The 13715-nt window shown below is 39.0% G+C and overlaps 1 protein-coding gene across 5 annotated transcripts in view; it reads right to left on the reverse strand.

The window, feature by feature from the left end:
- LOC139778669 (syntaxin 1A) overlaps positions 1-13715 on the reverse strand; it is an 82425-nt gene that overhangs the window by 47111 nt on the left and 21599 nt on the right. The window lies entirely within an intron of this gene.

Raw genomic sequence — 13715 nt, forward strand, 5'->3', positions numbered from 1 at the left:
TGCTATATAGGTTTTGTGAAAAAGACAATTCTCTAATTCTTTTTTAGACAAAACTATATCGAAATAGAAAAAGAAAGTTATAAACATCAAATATATATAGCGTAATAAACGTGTAACGTACGTTCCAATTACACCATTTGTACACACTTATGTTTGTTAGCTTGGATTTCACAAAGTTTCGTTTCAAGTCCTTTTTGAAGTTCAAGCACTCAGCGTACCCATTCCAACCCATTCCAGGTAACAAAAACAATTTCAAAATCACGCTTCTTGACTCTACAAAGGAAATCGATTTTTCGCCCACTTAGCGTATTCTTCAAAAAGGATAAACTCTCCATCCAAACTAATTTATATATCATTTCTATTTTTTATGTGAATATTTCCTTCCACGCGTTTGCTCTTTTTAATTGCAAAGTACTTTTTTTCGCCAGACCGGGTGAATTATTTTTTTATCCGGGAAACACGCACCGACCGGCGCAGTCTGTACGCGGACAAATTTGCCACGTGATCCGATACGCGAGCTCGTAATCCAGCCAGCACACGCATTCGCGTAGATCGATACGCAAACTTTCGCCCACCCTCTCCCGCCGCCGTACTCCCATACTCGTAAAGGACTCCTCCGCTCGATTCCACGGCATCGTACTTTCTGCCCTCGAGCTCTTTCCTCGTAACCTCTCCCCATGCACACGCTTCCGCGCGCACCCACGCATCCACCTACGGAGGTGCGACTGAATCTCATCTTGATCCTCGCAAGTATCGGACACTTTGCTTGAACTACCTGCTATCCACCCCTATGATATTTTCCCTGGTAAATGCAAGCCGGTATCAAATCTGTTCTGATGGTTTTCCATTCAATGTAATAACGAACGAGAGAAAGAGGAAAACATTCGCGACGGCATGGGAGGAAATGACATTTGCGTCGGCGAGACGCAAGAAGAATCGAAGGAAATAATTAATCTTCAATTATTATGGCTACGTCTAAGTTAGAACAAAGCAAAGCGTAAAATGGATTAAAATCGTCGAAAGATGCATTGTGAAAAATGTTGTCTATAATAGTACTTTAAAGCAAAATATCGAAAAATTATAACCCGAAATTAAGATCAAATTTATGCCTATGTAATATTGTAATATTATGTATATTATGCCTGTTGTAATACTTAATAGTGCAAAGTTAATACTTGATATCATACAACTTTTATCTCATAATATGAAATAACAGTATCAACGAGGACGTGTCAAATGATAACCCTCGACTCTTTGTTGATTATTATTGAGAGAAATTGAATGTCAAATTTAATTGACAGATAGTCCTAATTACCCCACTCGATCTCGCATATTATTAATATTAACATTCATTTGGAATGCATCAAGCAGTCCGGGCGCAGATGCGATCGATTATTTAAATGCTTACGAAACGAATGCGCCGACGGACCCAATTATGTAAATGATCAATAGCAGGCATTTTTGGATCGGTATTGCAAGGGATATTATCAAGTGGAAATTTGCCGGGTCGACGTGAGCAAGACAAAAGATTCGTCAAATCGGTTAGATAATATTATTATCGCATCGCGCGCGAGCCTCGCCGCAGGCACCAACGCGTCACGATACATTTGAAGCGAACAGGCTGGCGAAACATTTCCCGGATCTTCCCGCCGAGTTATATAACGTCGCAGGACGTAATGGACCCGAGATTGTGCCATTTCTATCGAGACAGCCCGATATTTTTCGTTCATATCTCGCCTGTCATATTGGCGATTGACCTGAAAGAAAGAGAAAGAGAGAAAGCGAGAAGTCGAGCCGGCCATAAATTCGCGATCTAAGTCTCTTACGTTCACTGACAAATTGACGTTCTTGCAAAAAGTGTCAAACATATCGAGCACGCCAGTATTGCGCGTATATGTATATATAATAATCGAAGTAAATTTGACTTATAAACTTTATGCATGCTTTAACGAATTCCAAAAATATTGTCAGCGCGGTCACAATCGGACTTCCAAAAAAGATTATAAAATACGAAATAACTGTCGCTCTCCAATAATTACCGAAATTAATCTTCTTTTCCGCAATTAATCCTATAAACTCCCTCGATTTATTCGAATGCCCCACGTTAAAATCCACGATAAAATTTTGACATTTAATAGGTCACTGAACAGAACTGCGATACGAATCTTTTTTTAGCTAAATCTAAAATTTTATATAATGTCATCAAAATAAGCACAAAAATTGATATCTATAAAAAATCTTACTTTTTTCAGCTATCGCAATCAAGCCCTTATCCCCAAAATCAGTAAATTGGGTCTGTGTGTGCTATTGATAGAAATTGAGACCATTACTCTTTCATGAGAGAGACAATCCACGGAGAATAATAAAATATAAATTCTTCCTAGGTAGAAACGCCATTATTCGCCAGCGCGGCGGTTTGGGATCAACGTGTGACATCTCCCTCTCGGGTGATTCCACGATGTTGTTTAGGCTTTTCCTAACGCGAATGTACCTCCTGTAAGGTTGCGATAACCGGCGAAAAAACGACTCTATCGCGAACGGACACCCTCGCCGGTCTGGAGAAATCTTTTTCGGAGGAGAGACGATCGGGAGAGATGTACGACTACGACGGCGTTAAGCAATCCCGTGAGTCCCTCCATCTGATTATATTTCCTTCCATCAGCCCAAAATTGCAGCCACGCGAAATTGCGATAGCTACACCGCACTGTTTCTTCAGCTCCCAAAACCCAAGGCGTTTGGTACTTATTTAGGAATCCTCTCAACCAAGTAATCAATTTCATTCCTGCGAATCGTTGCGATTTTATTATCTCTTCTCCTTTTCCATTGACGTTAAAATTACTTTTATTAAATAAAGCCAATGTTCAACCGCCAATCATAATAACTTAATGCGCCAAGCGATATTGATTTGCTGACGCAATTGTCATATTTGTCAGAAATTACGTTTCGCAAGTAGGAGAGAATTTTAGGCGCTATCTTAAATTGAACGAGACAAGCCCGTAATTTGTAAACGTCATCAAGAAACACGGTAGTGTCCCGCACCAAGTACACGCAAAGCGAGACCGCACCGTGACTCTTTTACGCGAACGCACGAGTTGCGAGTACCCGAGATTTTGAGATCTCAATAACCGCTCAACCGATCAAGTTCTAAGTAGACCCAATCGATAGCTTGGGTTTGAATTATATAATAAGAGTGTTTTTACTTTTCCGCTACATGTTTCAGGCACAGCGTCGTATTTCAGATGGATATAGATATCTCACAAATTACGGACTCGCCTTATCGTCATGCCGAATTTCTCAATCACATCGTAGCGTAATTGATCAGCCACCCGGTGGAATTGGATCGCGCGCGTCAGAAGGATTAAATGTCACGGCCGGTATTTTTCGCGGGCGATATATTTTTCGGTATACGGAGAGGGAGATACACGGTCGGTATATATTTTTAGCTCCCTCGTATCACCACTAACCGTCCTCCCACGTCTTCGAATTGCGTAGGACCGTTGAAACACATATTGATAACAGCATTTCCAACTATCCTGTGACGATGACGCGAGCAACGCCAACGCCGACAGCCTTAATTCACATGTGTGTGCCACGCAACGCCACGCCGAACTTTGCGCACGTTGCCTCTAACGGGGAGAGGACGACCTAATTGTTCCGCGAAAGTAAACTTTACTCGCGCGAATTAGCCAGACACGCCGCGCCGCTCGTCGCTCGTCACAACCTTGGCTGAATTCCACGATCGCGAAACGAACATGACACTTATTGTCGTAGCAAATGTACAGGTGTACACATCCGCGCGCGGAAGGCGCCTTTCATTTACATAGCGAATTACATCCACGTCAGCGGAAACCACCGATGTTACGTGGACCGATAAACTTGATAATGAAAAGTGTAACATTTAATTAACATCGCGCGTTTCATGAAACTGCGAAACGTCGCGTTTGGGATATGCAAAACGAAAGAGAGAGATATCTCAAGAGCGAAAAACGAACGCGCAAGATGTTCGCTTCGCGACTCATTGCGTCGATTAACGACGCTTAATTAAACCGTTTAAAATCTTCCGTAATTTTTCTTTTGCGCGACGGAGAGATTTTCATGGGAGAGCGTCTCCGCAACTGTTGCTCTCGATTTCTCTTTTATCATTTTCTTTGATACGTCGAGATATTTACTGAACGCGAGTCATTTTCCTTCTTTTTCCTTATTTCCGTGAGAGCGACTGAAATGTAGGAGCAAAGGCAACTTATACATCTTGCGGGTAATTTCACGTCGATTCTGTCGTCGGTCGAGGGATGATCGGTTTCGATCGGTGTAGCGGATACCAATGGCAAAAGTCAATTTCTTGTCGGAAATGGCGGTAAAAAAAGACTTGAACAGGCAACCCTCTGTAGCCGTCTCTAATCAGACACTAAAGACGGAAATCGATTCATCGCCGTCGAATATCATGAGAGAGAAAGAAATCATCTCGCGTTTGCAACAGAAATAACTCAAAAAGAGAAATATAGCTCCATATTTTACGCGAGTAGAATATATTTTAGTGCCCTACGGCAATACAAATGGCCACCTATCATGGGACCAGCGGAACGCTTTTGCTGAGAAACGCGGTATATGGTGCTCGTTTGATTTTGGACGTATCGATTTGCTCGTTACCGTGACAGCCGCTGACAAATCTGTCTCGCGGTTTACGCGGTTTTCTCCTGCGACTTCTATCGTACGGATTTTCAAACGACCACATTGCATTCGCGAAACACCGTCCGTTATGGATTGCATTTGCCAGAGAATTTTATATTAACTGTCTCGAACGTCTAGAAAATTAATCTCCGCGACAATTTTTCTTCAATGAAAAATGTGGAGGATACCGAAATATAGCAAAAAATTCGAATTATCGGGAAAAAGAAGGCTTCCAGTAAATTAAGTTCTAGCCATGCAAATAGATGACAAATGTTTATGTTTGATTTAACTTCAAGTAAAGCGAACAGAATATTTTATAATTTATTTATAATTTAAATGCTAAGTTTAATCTCGAGAGTTAAAAGAAATGACGCTCAATTAAATCTTCGGGGAAAGAAATCAGCAAATTTATCATAAAATTTTAATTTCTAAAAAAAGTTATTTTAATTATCATCTCCTATTAGTATCCTCATATTCCAGCGTACAATATAACAATGAGAATTATTTACGTGAGATTTAAATACGATGAAGGGGAACCGGTCCGTGGCAATGCCGTAACTTCTTTGAGTAACGAAAGGGTTAAAGATTAATTACGTTGTCAGCACTCTACTTGTCCGCGCAACGTCCCGTTTTGTCGGTGTATAAAAGCCTAATTACGGGGGTCTCTCAAAGATTTCTATCAAAGACGGAATTCCTGTTCGTCTATCAAGGAAGGAATTTCTATTCGTCTCCGTCACGGAGCGACATTTACCGGAAAATGAAATTTTCGTGTCGCACAAACGACGTCGATGCGATGCACGTGTGTGTGTGTGTGTGTGTGTGTGTGTGTGTGTATGTGCACACGCATCTAGGTATACGACGTAAAAACGATAAAAAAAATTACAAGTTGCTCATCCGTGTCACGTGCCTCTACAAAACAGGTTTTCGTCAACGGCGCCCCGTACTTCAGTCCTGATAAACTTAATTTTCTATGCGCGAGAAGAAGTTCACGCGCTGCAGTTAGGAAATAATAATAAATTGGCTTCGGTCTATGCATGCCTGCGAAGGAGCTCGGGTGAACTTTTGTTCCCTAAAGTAGAGAGAAAATATCGTATCCGTTATTGTCACATCTGCTAAAAGTACATCTTATGACGTAAGGATATTTTCTGAGGATTGAATTTGATTAATTAGATTCTCTCAACAATCACACGCTGTAACAATACTTCTTTATACATTTAATTATAAGGAAGAAACACGGAACTTCTTTCGTTAGTCGGAAAAGTTCTACTGCGGTATGCATTTTTGTCCTAGTTTTCTTTTTTTCTTCTGAACTCTCGTGCCCTCGTCGAGAACATGTGCAACGAAAGATAAATTTCTACGTTTTAATTTATAGCGACACGATGTAACTCACCGTGTGTTTCGACTCGATCTTCTCGAATATGCATGCGAGATGCATTCGATTGCAATCTGTCGCGCTAATTAAACGTAAACGGAAAATTTACATTCCAGAACAGATGCAGACGGACACCTTCCGTATTGTGTTCTTGTGTGTGTAACGTCGCGAAAATAAAAGAGAGAACATGTATACCGCAAAATGAAAAAGGGAAATATATGCCGCAGTTTTTCCCAACGGTATCTCGCACGTGTCTTGCGTCGGCTTACAATTTTTTACACATTTAATTATACCTACTAAAAAAAATTAACATATATCACACGTTTTAAAATAACTTTATGACGGGAAAATCTTCTTTTCACGTATATGTAACTGTAAAAATATCATTTATTATAATCAAAATCACTATACACCTCTCAAATATTAAAAATCAAGATCGTAAAATCTCTACACGGAGAGAATTTTCTCTTAAAATTTACCCTGAAATCATGGTAGTTGTGGGACAACATGTACCACCAAGAATTTTATGCGAGCTATTCTGATTAATATTTACCATAATAAAAAATATTAATATCTATTACATTAAAATATAAAATATGTTTGATTAATTTTACTAAAATATATCTAGGAAATTTCAATAATTTTTCAAAATTTACCAATCTGCTTGCTAATTTTTATCACGTTGTTTGTAAAATGTCTTTTGTATATTTTAAAAATTCCTTGGTTGCCCAGTTGTCCCAAGTTTGTAGTGAATTTAACGGTAAAATATAACAAAAAATTCTCTCCGTGTACTAAATTGAAACTAATAAATATATATTCTAATTGTAACTATGCACTGTTAAATTTATAGTGTCAAATTATACTCAAATTGAGTCATTTTAAATCGTAGGTCGTCACTGCTCCTCCTCAATATGTCATTTAATTAGAACAATGTTAATTCAACTAAACCAATAGTTAAAATAATACTGTTTTGTATTAAAAAAATAAATTTCGACATATGGTAGTTAAAAATAGCAAAATGTTATTTAACTCAAGATATTTAAATTCCATCCTTTAATATTTAACAGTGTAAATATGTATAACTTATTTTAGTCATAACTATTATACATTACGCAGCTAATAAACATGTCCCAAATAATTTCTCGTACCGCAAACGCGAGGTAAATCAATCATCGTTTTACAATAATTCAAGGAAAAAGCTCGGATCAAGCAGGTTTATGCTTTTTCCAAGCAAAAGAATCCCCGTAAATTCCTTCACGTACACGTCGGGACAACGTGCAATTCTCGTATATAAGATTGGACGGAGTCCTCTAGGACGTCGCGCCAGGATCAACCCGGTGACGTCGAGCATGAATTATCCGCCGTCTGAGCTTGGCACGGGGCGACTTGTAGCATACGACTGTCGCGCCTGCATCTGCCACGTTGACAGACAGCGATGGTCAACAGTTTATATTTGCGTAAATGTTCACTGCAAGATGATAGCCGCTCTATTCAAGCGGCGCATATCAACGTTAAAATCTATTTCTAGCCAAACATATACGGGGAGTATCCGATCTCTATGTCGACGCTCGATGAATTTCGACACCTGTTCATTCTGCTTCGTTCCCTAGGGATACATTTGAATATGATAATAGGTATATACATATATTTGGCTACATATATTTGACGTATCGTATCAGAAGTCAAAATACTGATATATTATACATCAATTTTGATGTATTATGCTTGATGTGATGTATAAACGATTACAAAAGAGCTACTGTTATGACACTGCGGTACTAATTTACTGAATATTTGTTCTCAATATTTTGTGAAATGAATAAACGTGCAACATCTGTGACTACTGATTAGGACTGAAAGAAAACCGATTACGATGATACACTGAGAAAAAATTTGTTAATCCCAAAAAATATTTAGTCCGATACGTTCAACTAAACATTTTAGTTAGTTAACTGAACATTAGTTGAATTAAATAATTCTTGATTAAAGAAACTAAATAAATTGTTGAAACTAATATTTAGTTAATTAATTAAAATGTTTAGTTGAACGTATCGGACTAAATATTTTTTCGGATTAACAATTTTTTTCTCAGTGTATGAATTTGCTTAATTGGATTCTTTCAACAATTACACGCTGTAGCAATACTCGTGGAAATTATTTTAGTCAGATGTTTTTTAGCGGCGCAGGTGCGAACGGGTCGTATATCTCATTCTTTTCGGCAGTTAGAGTTTCAATGGTGGAAAATGAGAAACGAGTACTGCAAAAAACTTGTAAAAAAAAATATATATAACGGCTAGGCCCTGCTATCCATCAATGTCAACCTGTTGCAAGTTACGTTATCCCTAGCCGACTAAAACCTACTTTACTCGGAGGAAAGTCGGTTGGCGGTTTTAATCGGTTTAGTTCAATGTCAAACTGGAAATGAGGATTAAACAAGCGCATCTGGTGATAAACGTGCGAATAAGAACACGGATTCTCTGCTTAAAGAATTTTGCGGAACTACTCATGTTGAGTTACTGAGGAGATGATCAATAAAACTAAATTCTTTTCCTTTTTTAAATTATTAGAATCAGATCGGCGTAGAACTGTGTACATATTAAATATAATTTACATGACCAACAAAGGAAAAGGCCCAACAAGGGCCAATAATCGAGCAAACAGTAGATAGTCAAATATTTAAAAGTCAACATTTAAAAGTTTATTTCCAATTTCCTATTTGCTCGATTATTGGCCCTTGTTTTTCCTTTGTTGGTTTGAAACACACGAGCGAGATCCTTTTAATTATAATTTACGTGAAATTACTACTTGACCCCCTGCGTGCCAATATATTTTTAATATCGTGTAATTGATATCTAGAGTCGATGAACGCGTGCACGTGATAAAATATTTAAAACTGATCGGGCACGACGATGGTTCCACCGGGAATATCTCAACCAAAATCTTCGCGTCGAGAATCGTTCCATTTAAATGGAACCTCAGCGCAAGGGTCCGTTTTTTCGCGGCTGCCGATTTAAAAACGCTCCCATCCGCGTTCTTGCTGATACGCGGCAGTTGGCAGTAGATCGGATCGATGAACGGCGTCGCGTAACTCGAGTGCCGCCTCTCCATCGCACTGACTTTTCAAGCTATTTTTAGCGCAGGACTATTCTCGTGATACTATTTAGCAGCGTCGGCAGGTGGTGCGCGTCCACATCGATGCTGTAACAGCGCGGAGCACACGCGGACTCGTGTTACGCGTTTGAGATTTTTTTTTTTCATATTTACATAATCACGATGTGAACACGAACGCGCGTTCGAGATGACTTTTTATAATTGCATGTCGCGAAGAGAATCCATTAACCTTTAAAGGACGGGCAAGTTTTTTCATGGCTCTTTATGATATTTATTTATAACTTCCAGATATGTGTTAAAGTGTTATACCACGAAAAATAAGCGACCCCTGTGTAGCCTAAAAATAGGCTTCCCGTTCTCTACGGATTAATTACGCACCGGAAATCCTGCGAGATGACGATTGCGCGGGAACGATTTAATCTCTTCACTTATTTGCAGGTATCATACACGATACCTTCAATATCATTTTATCTTTGCATGCGTAATAGGTGACTTATCTTATGCAACGATTACATCAAGATTTGACCTTTTCACGCCATTACTTGTTTACATTCTTCGGCAGTGCTAATAAATCATTAATAAATTGAACAGTCCAACCAAGCTATTAAATAGTATACCGCGTAAACATCGCTTTCATCTGATCTTCATGACCGGGAACATGTACCGTGCGTTTAAACATTATTAATTTTAAAAACATTAGTGGCGCTTAATGCACACGTGGTACACACATGCACATATACACGTGCCGCAGGTAGAAAAATCAATATTGCAAACGAGGCGGAATTTACATTGTGAAATTTTCGCTGCACTTCCGCTAAAAAATAACAAGCTCCGGAGGCCTCCAGAGGTTAATCAACGGACAGGAGGGCGAAAATACGGAGGAAATGAATTACTAATTAAAGCGATTGTTCATCGAGGATAATGCGCGATATTGCGCGTTGTATATTTAACGAATATCGTCATTAGCTTGCGGAAATACGTAGCGGCGATTCAAACGTGTGAATAATTCCTGCATATTATAGGGTTCCGGCCTATGAGCGGAACGAGCGAGCGAACGAGCGCGCAGGGAGAACAACGACGATTGTTTCGCGGCCTCCAGCGCGTAAGTGACGTGGGAACGATCGATTATCGAGCCGTTCGCCGCAACAAATGCGTAAACGCCGCGCCGCGTCGATCCCGCGGGGTGTCCCGGCGTCGTCGTTATCGCCCGTAATCCGCGCGCGTGCCCCTCTAACGAAGCATTCGGCGCAGCGACACAGTTTCTAAAACCGTTTAACCCGTTTCCACCGGATCGCCGCGAGTGACAACAATATCGACGTGCACGAGGCCCGATTATCTTCATCTCGTTCACGTATACGTACGCTCGTATCCGCGTTGTGAACAGTCTCGCGTATATCTCGACGGTATATGTATTTCTCGCAGCTGTTTGGAATCGAACGACCCAAAAACGTATCGGATTGTACAAGTCGTCGGATGTACAAGTTGTCATTAATTTTATTCTGTTTAGCTTTTATTTTAGAAACCAACAGCTTACTTTAGAGCTACACAACGTTTTAAGAAAAGCGTTGTTTATATCATCCTTATTATACAAAAAATATTATCATCCCTCCGTCGTTACAACTAACGCAGTTTTATTTCGGCTTGTCGTTTAAATTACATTTGCATGCACATATACACATAAGTTAAACATGTATTCATCAATAACTAGAAAGAGATAAATAAAAGATGCATCATTATATTGAAGCAAGCAATCTAAACAATTTAATGGTAAAAGACAAAAAAAGCGTCAAAATAAAAATAAAAAATAAAGTTTTTCTCTCTCTTCTTTGCGAGAATACGTTTCGAATCACGTCTACTAGTTTCTACAAGATCTCCCGTCGTAATCTCTGCTCGCTCACGAAAAGAACTCGTGCAATCTACGCGAAAGCGACTGTTTAAACAAATTGGTACATTTCGCGTAATTGTGTATCGCGAAGGCGACGATAGTACGCCATCGCGAGTTAAACGCAGTTTCGCGCCAAATAGGATACACGTCTTAAACGCATGTTCTCATTTTTTTGCTACTGTTTCGTTCAAGCTCCGACGGCTACGGCGACGGTTACGTTGCAAAAAGTTGCAATAAACGTAAGTGTTCGAAGGTACGTGCATGTTTATATACACACGGACAGACGGAGAAATCTTTTTGACGTATCTAGGGCTTAGCCGCCTCACCGTCAGAACTTCTCAGGTAGACAGAAGAGCGAAGCTGAAAGAGACCGAGCGACAGATAGCTATATGGAAATATACTCGCATCCTGCTTGAACAATATAGGCCGATACGATGTATGGACGTACCGGTTGAGGAGGTCAAAGAGTAAAGATTATATGCATAATATATCGGATAATTTAAGCCACGGGTAAATTATCACGGAATTTCGATGCACAAGGTCGAGGTATTAATAGTAATTAGCAGGCATTGCTCTCTCTCTCTCTCGCTCTCTCTCTCGTACGAGATATTACTTAATCCCTCAGTTGCGGGAGGTTAATCTACTTGCTCGAAATTATCGACAAGCTACGTAGGAACGTACTGCATGTTTGCGCGACATTTATCCAGATTTCTAAACAGATTAGCGTGAAGTCACACAGCGTAACCTACAATTAGCGTAACGTAATTTTCCTCTTCTCTATCATTTCTCATTATCAATATTACTTTCTCGTTTAATGTTAAAACTTCGTTTCGCGTTATATTAATATATGTAAGACTTGACTGCTCTTAAAAATCATGTAATAACGCAAACTATATTATCAAACTATATTTACATTAAGAAGTAGCTTTAAAATCTTGATTATTTTGTAAAATATTATACTTTATAATATTATTACATATGCAGTATATTAGTGTAACAGCTATCTTAGTATTCGCATGTAACGCGATCAGTATGGATCAGTATGGATTTAAAATTTTGCTATTTATATCCACGAAACGATTCCTTAAAATCAAACTCTTCTAATCTTACAATTCACTAAAAATCTCCTCCCCCCCCCCCCCCCGCCCCCAGAAGTGCCTTTTTCTGGCATTACAATCCAAGATGAGTTTTAGTCTTATTAACAATTTTTTTTCTATTCAGCCGTGTAAGCTGTCCGGCTTCTTTTTGTTCAATTCTTTGCAACAATGAGTTTTTCCATAGTAAAGTTATCAGCCTTACCTACACCCAACCTGGAGGACAGTATGTATTCAGAGATGGCATTATTCAAATAACATTTTATCTAGTTCGTTATTTAATTACAATTTCACCCGTTATTTATATTATTTATTACTTATATTATTCGTTATTTGTATTATTCGTTATCTATATTAGCTGTATTATGCACTATTTACGTTATTCGTGTTAACCGCAAGGAAAGATTTAAATTGCTATATATGTATATCCTATATAAGCATTAATATGTAATTTATTTATTTCTGATTATATGTAACTTAATTTTCTGTTTGATTATACTGAATTTGCTTATTTGCTTTTTTGTTAATATTTTAATATGTTTTAAAAATAAAACATATTTCTAATAAAAAATGATAATTATTTAGATAAAAATTTATTTAAATTATCGTTTAATCAAATAAATTTTTAATTGAATAAGAATTTATTCACGAATAAATTATGCTTTGCCTCTTTTATTTGTTATCTATTATTCCAATAAAATTTTGCCCATCTCTGTCTGTATTTATAGAGGGATTCTCTCAGGGCAAGATACTATCAGTGAGTACCTATCTTCGGAAAAGTGGCAATCGAGAATAAAAATCAATTTTTTTGTTAAATTTGAACTCGGATCTTAGATCCAGGTCTCATTAGAGCAGCAATACATCTCACTCCCCGGAAGCATTCCGGAATGTTATTAATCGACGTTTCAATAATCTATATTCTACGGCTTTTCCTAGAAAATAAAGCATAATCGGTGGAAGTAGGTACTATTAATAATTAATCTGCAGCGGACGTCGGCGTTCGATTCACATAAACAAAGGGTTAGGAGCCACAGCCGTAGCAAACACGCGCGCGCGCACCTGCTCATGCCGGGGAATGAAGGTGTAAGGGATGACAATCCAACCCCGGCTACCAGCAGCTACAATGGCAACCAGGGCAAGGGCGATTACCACTAGTGTCCCATCCCTCTCTCTCTCTCTCTCTCTCTCTATCTTTCTCTCTCTATCGTGCCTCTTATGTCTCCCACCCTCTTTCGCGAGCATCCTGGCCACTCCACCACCTCTTTTACCTCTTCCCTCCGGCAGCCACTTTTCAAATTTAACCAGTCTCCTGCATTGCATTTCTATTGAATTTGACGGCGCGGGCGCCGCGCTTATCGGAATATCGAGGCTCGATTATCTTCGCGCGAAATTACGAAAGCTGATACGTCGAATGATTTCCCAGTCGTTTCTCGCAATGAGCGAGAGAATTACACGGAATATCCTCTAGAAGAAACTATTTCGCTCAAGTCTTTTCAATTAACGCCTGCTCAAGCTTCCATCAGTTCTTTCTCTCGATCGGGTTACACTTTACACTCGCGCTAAAGTTTACAAGCTTCGTTAGTTG

The sequence above is a fragment of the Temnothorax nylanderi genome, unplaced genomic scaffold, assembly GCF_030848795.1.
Source record: "Temnothorax nylanderi isolate EJ_2023f unplaced genomic scaffold, tnyl_v1.0 TNYL_tig0191_pilon, whole genome shotgun sequence".
NCBI classification, from domain to species: Eukaryota; Metazoa; Arthropoda; class Insecta; order Hymenoptera; family Formicidae; genus Temnothorax; species Temnothorax nylanderi.